The sequence below is a fragment of the Cimex lectularius genome, unplaced genomic scaffold (assembly GCF_000648675.2).
Source record: "Cimex lectularius strain Harlan isolate CLEC.00 unplaced genomic scaffold, Clec_2.1 scaffold195, whole genome shotgun sequence".
Lineage (NCBI taxonomy): Eukaryota > Metazoa > Arthropoda > Insecta > Hemiptera > Cimicidae > Cimex > Cimex lectularius.
In genome coordinates this window covers 339,544-353,424 of record NW_019392761.1, presented here as the reverse complement: position 1 = coordinate 353,424, position 13,881 = coordinate 339,544, and the positions used below count along the sequence as shown (strand labels likewise).

The following is a 13,881-nucleotide window of genomic DNA, read 5'->3' as shown; positions in this document are numbered from 1 at the left end:
TTAATTTAATTTGGTGGTAAAAAATATTTTAAATCTAGAAAGTTGGTCCCTTTTTTTAACTAAACCCACCATTTATTTCTATGCCATCTAATTTAATTGCTAATGGCCTGAAATGCATTAGCGATTAAAATGTATGGCATAAAAATTGTGGGTTTGGGAGTGTGTTTAGTAAAAAAAAAAAAAAAAAAAAAAAACCAACTTTCTAGATGTAAAAATAAAGGTTAATGGTTTATTTCCTTTATGATGTTGGTGTAGCTACAGCTGAGTTGCACGTATTTGTTCTGTAATTAATGCTGTGTATGTCTGTGTTAATGAAAAATATTTCTAGAAAATTGCGTTTGTATTTATTTTTCAGTGTTTAGTATATGCATTTTGTCGAAATTAAAGCTGGGTTGTTTTTCAAAGTGGTGTGTTTCCATTTTTCCAGATATTGTGATTTAATACCAATGTATGTAACTGGACAGTTCATACAATTAATTAATTAATTAGATTTGTAGGATGTTGGTGTTGGGTCTTTGATTTTGGAAAAAGTGTGTGTACTGTTTTAAGATTTTTAAAAGCTACTTTAATGTGTTCTGAGGAGAGAAATTTACTTAATTTGTGTGACTATGTGCTGACAAAAGGAATGGGCGGATATATTGGTTTGTCTTTGTGTGACTGGGTTGATGATATGTTGTGTACTGTGGTGGATGTTGTTTTGGATGGTTATAATTGTTTATAATTCTCTTAATTATATTTTTGGGTAGTTGTTGTTATGTAAGATTTGTTTGTATGTTTGAATAGTTTTTACGTGAAAGGATTCATGACTTAAAGATATGATTCTGTATTATAATCTTTTAGCTGTGTTTATTATTGTCTGTAGGGGGTGGCGTGATGTATAATTGATGTGTTTTTGTAAAATAGTTTATTTTTGACCGCTCTTCACGACTTCATCAAATTATTGAACAACCTGTCACTAAAAATCACACACTTTTGTACAGTTTGGAGAGACTTGGTCTGTGCATCGAACTCTAGAATATTTTATTTTTAGATGTTCAAAGACTATGTGCCAATCAGCATTTCTGCCAAAATTAAGGTGAAGTTACGATTGAGACGGAATGAGAAAAAGGGATCGGCATGTTTCTTACAAAATGCAACTAAATTTGGTAGCTTCTTTTACAAAAAGTGCAGCTTTTATTTTTGGTACTGAAATGCTAAAACAATCTGAAGAAGGCCAAACAAAAACTTGATTGCTAGAAAATGTATAATTAAAATTGGCCTAAGTAAGTTATTGATTTTGAAAAAATTAAGTAAAATAGTCACATTGAACGTACTTACTTTTGCCTGGTTTATTTAAACTGAATATCAGGATTGTATTTTATACTTGTGATATACTAGATAGGATTAATAGAATTTTTACTGACTGGTTTGTTTTATTTATTGTACACTTTATGTGAATTATTAAATCCACGGCGTAACGTTGTGCTCGAATGCGCAATGCTTAACTGTCATGCGGGTTTAGCCTAGAGCTAGGCCGTTAATTGGTCTCAACGTCGAGTCGTTTTATCAATTTCATATTTTTCTGCCGGGATGCCTACACGGCTGGAAGTAATTAAATATCGATTCGTCAGTTGGACATTTGTATATATTAATATAAACCGAGGTGGCTAAGATGACATAGTTTCAGGGGTATAGGGCCTCTTGATAGATCTATTGTGTAATTGTCCATATCCGGATCAACCTGGGCTATAGAGCGCTCATAAATTTAGGATTGTTTTGATCGAAACTCCAAATCTTGCTGATGCTGACTTGCATCATATCTTAATGTAATGTTCCAGTGATCGGGGTATGGATGAGGGATATAATGCATGTTAGCTTTTGGTGCCTAGATGTACATGGTTTTTCAGTGAGGAAACAGCTAAACGGAAAAAAATATAGCATGTGAAGGACATCTTTCTAGTCCTACTGCGACGGTCTGTCGTTGCCCATGACCTGTTTCTGGGTTTGCTCTATGGAATACTGATTAAAACACTATTTCATCACTATTAAAAACATGGGTGATGATCGTTTACGTTGATCCTGGCACACATATTCTAACTTGTGTCGGTATTTCAACATCATCATGGGTTGTTGAATTGGACCATTTTTGACTTTCGTCCATACTGTAAAAATCAGACGAGAGATGACAGATATTCGAATTTTTGTGTTTTGTATTTTGACAAGGTCCGTTATTGTGTTAGCACGTTACAATATTTATAATTATGGTCTTAGTGCTATTTTTTAGTATCCTTCTGTTTTTACATATCTTTGTATTATTTTTGTGTTTTATAATATGTTTTATTAAACATGCTCCAGTAATTTTATGTTATTACAAGGATATTAAGTTATAAATCTTTTCCGCATTAGCTCAAATACCTTTTAATTAATTATTATTTCTTTTTTTTCTTTTCTTCGTCCAAAGATTTTAAGACAGAAACTATTACATCCTGAAATACCTTCTTCCATTTTTAATTTAGTAGATTTTCCTTGTTCAGAGGCTACGAAAAACATTCGGGTCCTGACAGACAGTTCCTCACTGAAGAGGGTGCAGGAACGCATTTGAGTAAATTAAAAAAACCCGCGAGTGTTGACGGACTCAACAAATAATCTAGTTAAATGCACTAATTTCGTGGTCCGCTTGACCAATTAATATATTACAATTAATTAAGGTTTTTAGTTGAGATAAAAAAGTCAATGGCACGAGCGGTATTCGAACCCACGATCTTCGGCTTGATACGCCGCTGCTCTACCACTTGAGCTATCAATACCTCGATCCACCCGGACATTAACTTCTCATCTCAACCCCACCTTTTGAGTTTTCCCTCCTTTTTGCCATTTTTCAAATGTCGTGTAATCGGGTTGGATTCTCGACGACAAATGAAATGGCCACGGAGAGCTTTAGTGAAGTATACTTCATTTTTAATCATTAAATTCACTAATTTCGTGGTCCGCTTGACCAATTAAAAAATGGCAAAAAGGAGGGATGTTCTGTACTGTTAATATGATTAATACGATGCTCCACTGATGATGGTCTTATAAAGGCCGAACGCTTGACAAGTGATCACAGAGTCTACTTCTTTCTCTACCTGACCAGAAACCAGATCCCAAACACATTCTTAACAATGTAACCATTTTGAAAAATTGATTTAAAAATTTGCTGTCACTTAAATTTACTTTTTTTGGCGAATGCAATTAATGCAGTTTGTGAGGCATTTGCTCCAAGTCCCTGCTGTGCGCTCAATCAATCGGCTTCCTGGGTTGTAAGGATGGGTAAAGTTGGACATGCATCGGGCAATGTGTTAGGACGTGTGGATAGTTTTTCATGGAATGTGGTAAATTTGTTTGGGATTAGATTTTTAACGAAAGGCAATCATTGTGAAGAGTAAATATAGAAGGGATGGCTGACAATATTTCTGATCATATGAAACACTGTATTCTTTGGATGGCGGAAGGTTTAGCGGTGTTCCACAGTTCTTATCCGTATGTCCAAATAGGTTTCAGTGTTTTATGACGTGTTCTTTTTTTTTAAACGTGTTATGTTCTTAATAATAATTTGTGCAGTAGTCTTGTATGTCGGTTCCAAGTTAGAGGAGAACCCAAGGTAGCGTACGCACCCAGTTTTTGGGATGGGAGGATTATTGGGGAATATTGTATAATGGGTTTTGTTATTTAAATGTGTAACGACACTGCTTTCTAGAATATCCGATGAGGTTGAACGGATGCGAAGGCCAAGGACAGATTTAAACAAAAAAGGAAACGATGATCAGTGCTAAGGGCAGATTGTAAAGAAAAAATACCACCCAATTAAAATACACTGACAGGCAAAAAATTCCACCCAACTGATTTTTTTTCCATTTTCTCGATAAAAGAAAACTCTGCCCTTAATTTGTCTCATTGTTTTTATCAATTTGTTTATGCTATGCTTTAAATTGGGAATATCAATTAGAGGTAAACACATTTAATCCTTAATCCAAAACAAGGATAAAGGATTTTTCAATGTTTAATTTTTATGGGATCGAAAATGTTTATTTAATCTCATGCGAATTCTTAAGCAAACTGTTTAGTTTTCATCTTTGATTTCTTAATATCAATTTTTGACTTAAAAATGCCACTTAATGCTGAGGATGTTGCGCGTGGAGTGGCACTTATTGATGATGTTCCATCAGGTATGCGGCTGTTGCCATCGGGTTTTCCTACGAAAACTTTCGAGAAACTGTGTCCTACCATAAAAGGCCCGGTTCTGGACGCCCTAAGGTAACTGAACCACAGGATGTCCGTTTTTTTACTTTGAGAATTTTGCGAAACCGGCACCTTACTGTTGTACGACTAGCTTTTGTTCGAGAACACAGCCATTGGTCTTTGGACGATTGGCCTGCTGTACTTTTTACAGATGAGTGTAGATTTGCTCTACGATCTCCAGATGGGCTTGAAAGAGTGTGGAGAAGGCGAAATGAAAAGTACGTAAACTGTAACTTTTCCCAGAGCCGACCTTTCCAACGTAGCTCAGTGATGGTGTGGGCGGGAATCTCAATGGAGAGTCGCACAGAGTTGGTTGTCGTTCGTGGAGGGTCTTTGACGTCCACTCGCTATGTGGATGAAATGCCGTGCCTATCCCCGATGAAATCAGTGACAATCCTCTTCTAATGCACGATAATGCCCGTCCACATGACGCGCGCATAGTACAAACTTTCAACAGCATAACATCAGGGTCTCAGCCTGGCGAGCCCGTTCTCCAGACTTGAACCGCATCGAACATTTATGGGATAACCTCAAAAGACGAATAAGAGCACGTCCATCACTTTCTGATACCCTCCTCCATCTTGAAAGGTTTCTTCGTAGAGAATGTGCTAACCTCCAGCATAGAGACATTTCCACACTAGTAGAAAATATGCCGAGGCGTCTTCAAGATGCAAGGCAGATTAAGGCAAGAGGAAGAAATTCGAGGAATTGAAATGTTAATTAAAAATCTACAACAAAATTAAAACTAAAAGCTTTTTAAATTTTTTTAAAATTTATTTTTCACTTTCCTTAGCAATTTACTTTTTTTTAAAATTTTTAGACAAAGATTCAATTATTAAACGTTAAAAAACCTCAAACCTCAAACTTTGATTAATATATAAAAATATATACAAATATTATATTACAAGAGGGTGGAATTTTTTGCCTGTCAGTGTAAATACAATATTATATTTAATTAAATAAAATATATTGCAATGATTTTTTTAACTCTCGATTTAGTTTATTAAATTGATTGTTTTATTTTATCTGAGTGAAATCAGGGTTTGAATTGCATTCAAAGCAATGTTTTATGTTTTGTCAAAATCTCAATGTCAATGGTCAAAGCCCTCAAATGAATATTTAACGCCCCATGAGGTGCTCGGTTGAAAACGGCCAGGCCTCGACCGTGTCGGGTTTTATGAATGATCGATTGATTTTGTTGTTTTATAAATTTAAAAGCGTTTTAACGATCAATTTCACCGGTCAAATCGTAGATTTCTATAATCGTTCCGCTCGTGGCGATATTTCAAAACGAGCAAACATTTCCTTTTGCACTCAATAGTGTTAAATAACGCTCGCATTTATCCTGACTCCTCACTCATTTTACTGAACACAAACAGCATAAATATTTTAATCAATTAATGTGTTTTTTTTATTGGTTTCGGTTCCATTTTAAAACATTTTCGAACGCGAGATTTGATAAACAAAATTAAATGTCACGGATGGGATTCGAACCCACGCGCTAATTTCGAGCGTCGGAGTCTGTTCCGAAGGCTTTGGGTTCAAATCCCATCCATGACATTTACTTTTTTATATCAAATCCCGTGTTCAAAAATGGGACTCATGTCGGGAGAACTTGCATTCGTTGTGATAATCCCTACATCCTCCAAGTAATGGGTGTCAATTCGTGCTACATGCGCCATGCACTAACACGACGTTGTTCCCAATAAATGGAGCGAATGGGATCACAGCGTCCAGAAGAACCTCCTCATTGTAGCTTAGTGCAGTCAAAGGTCAATTCTGTATGATAATCAGTTCGGTACGGGCATGGACGACCTTAACTGACTGTCTTTGAAAAGCCTGTGACTCACGCATGGCACATGAAGCGGAGTGTTCTTCTCGTCTTCTTCACGGTGTCTCAGTCATCCGATTGCCACAAACCAAACCTGTTCTGTGAAGAGAACATCCCCAAACCGGTTCAAGTGTCAAGCGAGGTATTGATTTGCGAATAGTCGCATAAGTACCCTCTAGCAGTAGAACACCTGATGCTGGACGTCTAGTTGCTAGGCTATTCTAACGAAGCCTTCTGATAAATCTTTAGTGCTCACTCTTACATTATGGTTCATTTGAAGTTGACTACCTCTCAAGGAAGCCATTAAATGACGATTCCAAAGTGCGGTCATAGCATTAAAACGATCGTCTCCGCCGTCATCCATCATGGTCGACCACTACCTTCTTCTCATCGAGACTGGTGGCCCTAAACCTTTCTGGGTCATCGTGAACAGTAGAGCGCGGCACACCCAGTTCTTGGGCTATGCAACGGACGAGGTCAAAGCTAGATTTTAAAACAAGCTTTAAAAAAAAGGAATAATTTGAAGAAACAAATTAAAAACAAAAAACAATTAACTCATTCGACAAGTTGGCTGTGGAAAGGATGAAATAGACTGATGTTCTTTATTTTTAAATTTAAGGAATGAAAAAGAATTAGTAACACTAAAAATAAAATAAAATAAATTATAATATATACACAAAATTATTCATATACACACTTACGACATACATAGTACCTCTCACTCAATTTCTGTTTTCTTCCTTTCTCTATTTTTCTATCTTTCAAAATATCCCTACCTATCTCTCCCTCACTCTTCTCGATCTACCAATCCTTCATTCACTCTACTCTCTCTCTCTCTCTCTCTCTCTCTCTCTCTCTCTCTCTCTCATTCATATTATCTTTACAGCTAAATCTATCTTTCCTCGAGCTTTCTACCTCTCAATTACTAACCCAATGTCTAGTATGTTGTTGGTATGCATGTACGGTTTTTTACTACGAGTAAAATTGTTGACATGTACAAATTTTAAAATAAACTAAAACAAAATTTGGCAAGGTTGCGAAGAAACAGCCAGGGGTAACACTTCTAGCAGGGTCTACGTGCTATGTCTCGCTGCCGGACAGGGCCGCATTAATCTCCTTGTGGGATTATCGGAGATAGTTCCCATAGTTAATTAGGACTTTTTAGTTTCATTTTGAATGTAGAATCTACTGGTAAAGTTTGTAACACCCTGTATAGTAGAGGCCTGTTGGGGCACCAGCCCCATTCCATAGTCGGTATCATGGACTGATATGATTCATGAACGTGTGAGAACGGATTGAGGATAGCAAGTCGATAACAAACAAACTGTAAAATTCAAGAGGGTTTTGTTTTTTCATGCTTTTACAGATCATTTTAAAGTCCAATCCTGACTCACCACAGGGATAGATCAGTGGGTGCAACATGGGACCACAATGAGGGCTTAAAACAGAGATGATTGGGTTGGAAATTTAGCGTAGTTTTCAATGGTACCCACTGATTTGTCCAAACCAAGAAAAACTTACTAAACCCTTCTAAAAACCTTTTAGTTTTAGAGTTGTTTATTTGAAGGAAGGTCATGAAATATTAAAAAATCAGAAAGAGTGGAATAACTCCGAAACTGTTTAGATTCGGACCATTGTTAATTAGGACTTTTTGGTTCCATTTTGAATGTAGAATCTACGGGCAAAGTTTGTAACACGAGTAGCCGAACATCCTATATACAAAAACAACGCTTGTACCTCCAAGAATCGGCAAAGGGGACCCAAAGATTTGCTGCCGTTGTTGGGTTAGTTTGTTGACACGTTCTAACTGAAAAAGTGATATTTTTCTAATCCATTTTAGACAGTCTTATTTTATCATGTTGGTAATTAACTATCCTTTTGTTATTTGTAAAAACTGGCATAAACATCCAGATCGACGAATTGTGTAAACATATACTGTGTGTTGGAACGAGGTAAGACCCTCTGAAAACATTCCCCCACAGAAGCGTGTTTGTAATGGGCGAAGACACTGAAAAAATAATGAAACGATTTGGGTGTTGTCGATTGAGGAAAAGAGGGAGGAAATACGTTGGCCTATTCATACTTTTCGTTCAGTAGTAGACCAGAAATGTTTAATTCATGTGTACGAGAATAGCTCATTGAAAGGGTGCCGTCGGGGATAAGCGTTCCAACTGCAAGTCAGTCGGCCGCGTATTCGGCCACGAGACCGTGCCGAGAGGGGTTGTCGTTTCGAAAAGGTGATTATTTTGAAAAAAAAATTTCCGTTAAAGACGAGTAGCCGGCAGTGATGTCGAGCTTTTCCCCTAGGACGGAGACGGGTCGTGGGAGCTTTCCGGTGGCGGGCGTCCTTCAAGAAGTCGAAAAGCCTCTCGTACGTCCCTCGCGAGCCTTTATTCGTACACTGCAATCGTCTTTCTAGGAATGATTCGCGGTTGATATCAAATATTCGGGGGAGTCGGGAAACGCCGAGAAGAAAGCGCTTGCGCCATCCGGTGGGTGTACTCCTTCGGCCATCTTGTAAACAAGTTATAGAGATTTTGTGTGAAAAGCTGCGGGGTGAGCACGGCCTACAGGAGGTTCGTCCGAGAGACTTTTACCGTGAACGGATCTCCTGAAAACTCGAAAATTCACCCGGAAATTTTAAATATAAATTCTATCATCACGTGCAAGGACGGTCGTTTATCGATTTTCAAAGGGCGACAACCCTGTTCGACTGGTAGTGAGAGAGATGAAGGGGAGACTCGACACCACTTAGTACCGTCATGGCATTCGACCGAATTCAACATTTTTTTGTGAAAAATGGAATATTCCCGGATCCTCCGAATCGTCCCTTCGAAGGCAGATGGAGATTCCCTATATGAAAATCGACATCTACAGCGGTAAACAATTTTTTTTGTTTGTTATTATTATCAATATATTAGAATGTGTATAATGCTTTATAACTCTGTCTAAACTCTAAACCTGCCCCTCACCCCCGCGCGGAATGTCATGCCGCCTCGCCTTCTCGCTCCCTCGCGCGCTCTTTCACTTTCTCTTTTCTCCCTCACCCTCACGCCCGCCTCCATTCACTTTCGATACTATCCGTACTTTCCCTTTTTACCAGCCGAATGGAAATTTACCGAAAACACCTGCATTTCAAATAAATTTATTATAATTCATTTGAACCACTGTTGATTTTTCGTGTCAGAAAGGTACACCATAATATTTTCGAATCCGTCGAACTGAAACAGAATCAAATCATTTTATTGTATGAGCCGAATAAAAACTGACCATTGATCGGCTGCATAATGATTTTCTGTTTTAAAATTCAAATTCATTTCAATAAATTACAACCACAGTGTTAAGACTAAGCTTAACTTTAAAAAAAAAATCAAAATTGATCCAATTCAATGTCAAATTTTGTACAAAACACCTCTGAATTGAGCTTGTGTTGACAAGGTGTTAAACAAACGGGACCAATAAAGTGATAACCATTCTTCTTTGACACGAGTTCATTTCCCTCTTTGCAAACCTTTGCCCATCCTTCAATATTTGGCCCTTTACCAAAATCACACCCGATCCGAAACCCTTCGCAGAAAAGGGCTTAGAACCGTCTCATCGATACCATTTTCTAAATGGCCCCAGTTCGGGTTTGCGATAGACAGGAAGGGCGAAAAGCAGTAGAGATTGAAATGGTGTAAAAGACAGGCATAATGGAAATTAATGGGCCACATAAAAGCGCTTGACCGCAGAATCGCTCCTTGTCACGAACGTCGATTTAATTTAAAAGATATATATATATATATATATATACATATTATTTACCCATTTACCCTTTTTATCTTGAAAAAAGACAATTTTTTTGCGGAAAATGTGGATGTTCGTTGTTTAAATAAAGGATTCGAGACGAAGTGTTTGACTATGTGCTTTTCAAAACTTCAAAAATATAACTTTCACGGTTTAAAATTGAAAAATACAATTATAATTTCCCCTTGATCCTTTCGATCTTCATAGCGATTAAAAGATCTTGAGTTTGACGAGTTACTCTCAGATCTTTGTATAAAATTTTAAAAAATCATATATCTATTCGTAATTATACGTATAAGCGGAAGTTGAAAAGGGATCAATTTATACGAAAAGTCACGTAGAACTTTATACTTTAACAGAGCGTGTATAAAGAATATGACGAAGCAAGCAGTCTCGCCGAAACGTATTTGAATAATATCAAAACAATATTTTACCCTTTTGAATTGCCTGCAGTTACGTCTTATTTGCCAGAAGTATTTGCCAGAAGTAATAGCGTCTTTTTTGGGGAATCGCGGGTGTATTGTTACATGGGGATCACATTGAGAACTCTGGGGGGAGGAGAAGATAAAGCCAAAAATAAAAAGAAGAGAAAAAAAAGATAAAGGACTTTAAACTGAATATGTAGAACGTGTGTGAACCGGGGTTTTCTCATTACCCGAAGCTTAGCCGTATTTTCTGAAGGCAACCGAGAATGAATCATACCCTGTTTATGTACTTGCCCGAGTCACTTTATCCCGAGCAACCTCCACTCGGCACGTTTCAATTAAATACATATCCTCGGGCCACTCAGCACGTAAACGCAATCAGGTCAGACGGAATCGCTTGGTAAGCGCTACCATCAATTTTCTTAGTATTCCATTTATAATTAATAACGTAGATTCGGCGTAAATCCTTGGAAAGTCGGAGTCAAGCCCTAAATTATTTTGTTATATAAATAAGGCAGACATTTTCATAAACGCTGAATGGACGAGAGAACATGAATGGATGGTAGTTTGTTGTTGATTTTGCAGCCTTTGGATGGCTCATTTTTGCGTTTTCCAATGTACAAAGAATTAATTGTACTAGATTTTACAATGAAAAACACATTGCCTTGCAATTAAAATATGATACACTCTGATAAACTTTAGGTTTTTTTTTGTTGTCCTAATAATTTCAAATAAAACTAACAATAAATAACAGAATACATTTTTCAAAAGTTGCATGGATAACAGAACGTGAATTTATACCGCATTGTTTTCATTTTTACCCATTGGTTTTATACTTTTTTAATTTTCCAAAAAACAAAGGACTACCTACACTATATTACGCAATAAAAAACCAATTCTGTCCTGAATTTAAAATATAAAACACCCTGATGAACTTAAGGATTGTTTCTAACATTCAAGTCTGTTCTATTAAGTACAAATAAAAGTCAAATAATGAAATACATTTTCGAAAAGGTTTAATGGATAACAACGTGAAGGAATCGCGCTTTGTTTTCATTTTCAGCCGGTGAATGGCTTATTTTTGGATTTTCCAATCTACAAAGAATTAAAATACTAAATTTTACAAATTACAATTTTACAAAAACCCATTCTTGTCCTGCAATTAAAATCTGATACACGCTGATGAACTTTAGGTTTTTTTCCCCTAATAATTACAAATAAAACTAACAATAAATAATATAATACATTTTTGAAAAAAAATTGATAACGGAACGTAAATGTATCGCGCTTTAAGTTCGTTTTTAGCGTTGGATAGCTCATGTTTCCGTTTTCCAATGTACAAAGCACTAAATATGCTAGATTTTACAATGAAAAACGCATTATTTCCTGAAATTAAATAAGCTGCTCAAAAATGAATAGGAAGATTTGAAATTTATTTCTATTCTATTAATTTTAATTTAATTAACCGATACATTCTTGTTAGCTCGATAGAACAAAATAGAAAATTCAAACCGAAAACAAACAAATGTTAATCCTCACTTTTAATGACGCATTTCCTTAAGAATAGTAAACGGGAAGATTACTCGTTTTATAAACAAACACATTTTCTCGACTTTTCTCCATTTTGATCCAGTTGAATTCTCTTTAACCATGGAAAGACATCATCTTGAACCAGAAGTTCGGAATATTATTGTGAGAATAAGTCATCGAGGTCACCGGCAAGTAGATATCGCACTCAGATGGTTTCCAGGGCTTTCACCCGATTCCGAGAGATTGGAAGTACCAATTGGAGGCCTGGTAGTGGATCTCAGGGCATTACGACGCTAAGGAAGGACAGAAGTATTGTTATTGATGCAAGGAAGGAACCCTTTCCATAGTGCCTGCCAGATCATAAATAAAGTACAAGATGCTTTGGCAAGTCCTTTACAAACGATTCGTTTTTGGCCTCACATCATATGCCCCTTTGAGACATCCTGCAGCAGCAACCCGCCAACAGCAAAAGCACTCAATCTGGTGCAACGACCGCCTAGAAAAGAACACCAATTGGACTGCTGTTATGTTTACTGATGAGTCGCGTTTCTGACTGTATAGTGCTAGCAGGCGCCGAAGAGTCAACCGAGAACAGGGGATCCGTACAATGTCCCAGTTTGTGTTCCAGTCAGTGCAGTTTGGAGGAGGTGGTGTAATGGTCTGGGCTGGGATTTACACTGAGGACAAACTGGACTCCGTATTGTCGAAGGGTTATGTCCCTCAATCCAGGGATCTCATTGGCAGGGAATTTCTATTTCTGGATGACAACACCAGTCCTAATAGAGGCAGGGTTGTTCATCAGTGTCTAGAAAACCTGGGAATTTCCCATCTGCCTCTTCACCCATTGTCTCCAGCCCTCAATCTTATTGAGCACATGTGGGATGCGTTGCAGAGGCTTTTCGATCACATCCGCCAGTTGACCTACAACAACTGAGTGCAGCTCAGAGCTGGCAGGTGCACGTAGGTGTTAGCTAACAGAGGACATTATACACGGTATTAATTTTTAAAAAATGTGTGGTGTTTAGTGACCGTTAATTAATGATTATTTGGAGATCATGAGACGCATTCGAGATGTTCGAAGTATTTTCTGTGTAGACGGGCACTCTCAACACGACACACAATAATGACACATCTACACAAAACAAACACTTTGAGCCCTGAAGATGATCTCAATAAAGATCGAAACGTTGGCACGATAAAGAAAATGTTTATCTAAAACCTACGTCACACCAAACCTCATCTCACGATCGCCAAACAATGATAAAAAAATTTTTTTTTGTCCAATAAACAAAACTATGAAATTTTCCATCAGTAAAAACATAATAATTTGTAATAAATTTCAGTGCAATTTATAATAAAAATAAAATAAAAATGTTAGGGAAAGTACATACTACAAAATCGGCAATGCCTTATTCATTTTTGAGCAGCTTATCGTACACACTGAATAATTTAAGAATTGGTTGTAACGTTCCCTTATGCCCTGTTATGTATAAATAAACTCACAATAAATAATGAAATACACTTTCGAAAACGCTGAATGGGTAAGAGATCGTGAATGAAGGGTAGTTTGTCTTCATTTTCAGCCTTTGGATCGTTCCAATGTTCAAAGGACTAAATACCCTACATTATCCAATAAAAAACATATTCTTTCTTGAAATTAAAATATGATAAATAGTGATGAAAATTTATCCCGCTTTGTTTTCATTTTTACCCATTGGTTCTATACTTGTTTAATTTCCCAATAAACAATGGACTACCTACACTATATTATCCAATAAAAAACAAATCTGTCCTGAATTTTAAATATAATACACCCTGATGAACATAAGGATTTTTTTTCAACATTCAAATCTGTTCTATTAAGTACAAATAAAACTCATAATAAATAATGAAATACATTTTCGAAAAAGTTTAATGGATAACAGAACGTGAATGAATCGCGCTTTGTTTTAATTTTCAGCCATTGAATGGCTTATTTTTGAATTTTCCAGTGTACAAAGGACTAAATATGATATTATCCAATGAAAAACACATTCTGTCGTGCAATTAAAA

General features: G+C 36.7%; 1 protein-coding gene across 2 annotated transcripts in view; it reads left to right on the top strand.

Annotated features, from left to right (window-relative positions):
• Positions 1-8,551: 8,551 nt before the first annotated feature.
• The window catches only part of LOC106663388 (regulator of G-protein signaling 20), a 216,858-nt gene continuing 211,528 nt past the window's right edge, over positions 8,552-13,881 (top strand). Inside the window, exon 1 of one of the 2 annotated variants that reach the window (XM_014388205.2) lies at positions 8,552-8,967. The gene's annotated coding sequence lies outside the window, so the exon portion shown is untranslated. The remainder of the gene's footprint in view (positions 8,968-13,881) is intronic. The other variant, XM_014388208.2, reaches the window with a different exon arrangement.